Source organism: Pan paniscus, chromosome 5 (assembly GCF_029289425.2).
Source record: "Pan paniscus chromosome 5, NHGRI_mPanPan1-v2.0_pri, whole genome shotgun sequence".
NCBI lineage: Eukaryota > Metazoa > Chordata > Mammalia > Primates > Hominidae > Pan > Pan paniscus.
In genome coordinates, this window is record NC_073254.2 from 105960609 (window position 1) to 105964498 (window position 3890).

General features: G+C 36.9%; 1 pseudogene; it reads left to right on the forward strand.

The window, feature by feature from the left end:
- The first annotated feature begins 1653 nt into the window (after positions 1-1653).
- On the forward strand, positions 1654-3328 carry LOC100986696 (ras-related C3 botulinum toxin substrate 1-like; annotated as a pseudogene).
- Positions 3329-3890: the final 562 nt, after the last annotated feature.

The window sequence follows — 3890 nt, forward strand, 5'->3', positions numbered from 1 at the left end:
GGAGACAGTAAGCCTGCTGTCTCCATTTGCTTCGTGGTCACCAAAAATGTTGTAAACTGAGGAATGGTGAGACCAATACCGAGTACAGGAGGATTTGTTTGTTTTAGGAACACAGTGGCTCAGAGGATTCACATCCAAAAGCTGATCCCTGAACAAAGACAGAGTGGGGTTTTTATAAGCGGCCTTACAGAAGCAAAATAAAAGCAGTAGCAAAATAAAAGCAGTTAATCATACAGTAATAGTTCACATAATCTATAACATAACATTAACTTGTGACCTAGCCTGTGGCCTTGTAGCTGCATTAAAAGAAAAACAAGAGCTGGCTAAATACAGATATTTGTAAAACGTAATCATGCTAACCATGCTTAAGAAGCCTGGAAAAAGAGTAACATAAAAGAACCTGTCTTTGTCTTTATTTTCTTTCAACCTTGCTCTGGAAGGGAGGGGGTGTGTCTGCAGCCTATTTTTTTGGCCTTGGCTATTCCAACAGAGTTATCTTCTAACTGTCCTTGAAGTGAGCTGCTAGGTGAAGGAAAACTTGTTCTTTTTTTTTAACCTTTGCCTTGCCACATTCTGGGCCTTAGCTTTTACTTTTCTTGGAGTGAATAAATGCAGTACTTATTATTATTATTATTATTATTTTAAATTTCTGCCTCATGACAACTACTATTTTTTCTGTATCTATGAATTTGACTACTCTAGACACCTCCTATAAAGGGAATAATAAAGTATTTGTCTCTTTGTAACTGGCTTATTTCACTTAGCATAATGTCCTCAAGGTGCACCCAAGTTGTAGCATGTATTAGCATTTACCTCCTTGAGGCTGAATAATATTCAATTGTATGCATGTACCACATTTTGCTTATCCATTTAGTACTCAATAGACACTTGGGTTGTTTCTATGTTTTAGCTATTTAGAATGATGCTACTATTAACATGGGGGTACAAATATCTCTCAAAGTCCCTGCTTTCATTTTTTTGAGTATATTGCCAGAAATGGATTCACTGGATTACATGGTAACTCTGTTTTTGATTTTTCAAAGTTACTGCCATGCTGTTTTCCACAGTGGCTATACTATTTTACTTTATGAGCAGCAGTGCACAAGGGTTTCAACTTTTCCACTTCCTTACTAATATTTGTTATTTTCTTTTTCTTTTTAATATTAACAACCCTAATGGAAGTGAAGTGTTATCTTGCAGTTTTGACTTGCATTTCCCTAATGATTAATAACGTTGAATATCTTTGCTATTTGTATGTCTCCTTTGGAGAAATGTCCATGCAAATCCTTTGTCTATTTTTGAATAAGGTTATTTGTTTTCTTTTATTGCTGTTGAGTTTTAGGAGTTCTCTATATATTCTGGATATTAATCTCATATTAGATACACGAGTTGCAAATATTTCCTCTCAATGTGTACATTGCCCTTTTACTTTGTTAATATAGTCTTTTGATTTAAAGACATTTAAAATTATTCTTGGGCAGTTTCCCTCAGCTTTGTCTGACGGAAGCTGCTGGGCTTCTGCTTCCAGCTGGAGGAGGGTGAGGCATTGCCAATAGTGGCCAGGCATCCAGTGCTGGTAGCCTGCATCTGTGCCCCACCCGCAGCACCCTGAGCCCACTATTTCTGCCGTAGGCAGCCCAACCAGCGGCCGAGATGTAGGCCATCAAGTATGTGGTGGTGGGAGATGGAGCTGTAGGGAAAACTTACCAACTCATCAGTGATCAGCTCTACAACCTGGAGAATATATCCCTATTGTCTTTGACAATCACTATGCCAGTGTTATGTTAAATGGGAAACCGGTGAATCTGGGTGTATGAGATACAAGTGGACAAGAAGATTACACAGGTGGACAGATTATGACCCCCACCCCCGTTCCTATCCACAAACAGATGAATTCTTAATTTGCTTTTCCCTTGTGAGTCCTGCGTCATTAGAAAATGTCCATGCCAAGTGGTGTCCTGAAGTGCAGCACCATTGCCACAACACTCCCATCATCCTTGTGGGAACTAAACTTGATCTTAGTGAGAGAAATACAAGACTGAAACACTGAAGAAGAAGAAGCAGACTTCCATCACCTAACGGCAGGGTTTAGGTACTGTAAAATACCTGGAGTGTTCAGCCAGGCCTCAAAATAGTGTTTGACGAAGCTATGCAAGCCGTTTTCTCCTGACCTCCCTTGAAGTAGAGGAAGAGAAAATGCCTGCTCTTGTCGATATCCGAGCCCCTTGTTCTTGGTCCTGTCACTGGAACTTTTGTTAAAAAACAGCAAAACAAAACAAAATAAAAAACAAAACAAAACAACGACTAAAAACTCCAAAGCACACAAAAACCTGTGGAGCCTTTGCACCCAGTACCGAGTTTTTGTTACAAATCATTTTTTCCATAAAAGCATTTTGAATCAATCAGTAATTTTAAGGGTTTTCTTGTTGTAAATGTGGAGTTTAGATTCACATTCTATTAAAATGTAGTCCTAAAATTGAAAAAAAAGTTCAAGAATTTTGCCTATTTTTTCTTTAGTTTCCTGTGCTTTTGGTGTCATATCCAAGAAATTGTTGCCAAATCCAATGCCATGAAGCTTTTGTCTTATGGTTTTTTTCTAAAGTTTATAGTTTTAGGTATTACATTTCAGTCTTTGATCAATTTTGAGTCATTTTTTGTATATGATATTAGGTAAAAGTGCAACCTCATTCTTTTGCAAGTGGATATCCAGTTTTCTAAGCAACATTTGTTGAAAAGAATGTCTTTTCTCTCTTGAATGGTCTTCGCACCCTTGTGAAAATCATTAGACCTTAAATGTGAGAGTTTATTTCTGGGTTTCCTCTTCTATTTGATTGGTCTACATATCTATCTTTATGCCAATATTACATTGTTTCTGTTTTTCTTTTCTTTTTTTACTGACCCATTGGTAGACATACACTTTTAATTACCGTAGCTTTGTAGTAAGTTTTGAACTCAGGTAAATCCTCTGGGTTTGTTCTTCTACATGATTGTTTAGGCTATTCACAGCCCCTTGAAATTATTCATAAATTTTAGAATGGATTTTTCTATTTCTGCCAAAAAGTCATTGGGATTTTGATAGAGATTGTACTAAAATTGTAGATTGCTATGGTAGTATTGAGATCTTAACAATATTTAGTCTTCCAATTCATGAACATAGGATGTTGTTCCATTTATTTATATTTCCTTTAATTTCTTTGGAAATATTTTACAGTCCTTGACTTTATTGGTTAAGTTAATTTTGAAGTACTTTATTCTTTTTGATGCTACTGGAAATAGAATTGTTTTCTTAATTTCCTTTTCAAATTGTTCATTGTTAGTGTATAGAATTTGTAACACACAGATTTTGGTGTGTTCTCTCTGTATTCTACTACTTTGCTGAATTAATTTAATTAGTTCTAAAATTTTTTTGTTGAATCTTTGGGTCTTTCTACATGTAAGATTCTGTCATCCATGAACAGAGATAATTTTGTTTCCTTTCTGATTTGGATGACTTTTATTTCTCTTGCTTACTTGCTCTGGCTAGGACTTCCATTGTTATGTTGAAGAAGTGGTGAAAGTGACACCCTTGCTTTGCTGTATGTTTTTAACATAGGCTTGTATTATATTGAGATAGCTTCCTTCTATTCCTAGTTTGTTGAGTGTTTCTATCATAAAAAGGGTGTTAAATTTTGTAATTTTCTTTCTTTTTTTGAGACAGAGTGTCACTTTGTCACCCAGGCTACAGTGCAGTGGCGTGATCTCGGCTCACTGCAAGCTCCGCCTCCCGGGTTCACACCATTCTCCTGCCTCAGCCTCCAGAGTAGCTGGGACTACAGGCACCCGCCACCACGCCCGGGGAAATTTTTTGTAATTTTTGTAGAGACGGGGTTTCACCATGTTAGCCAGGATGG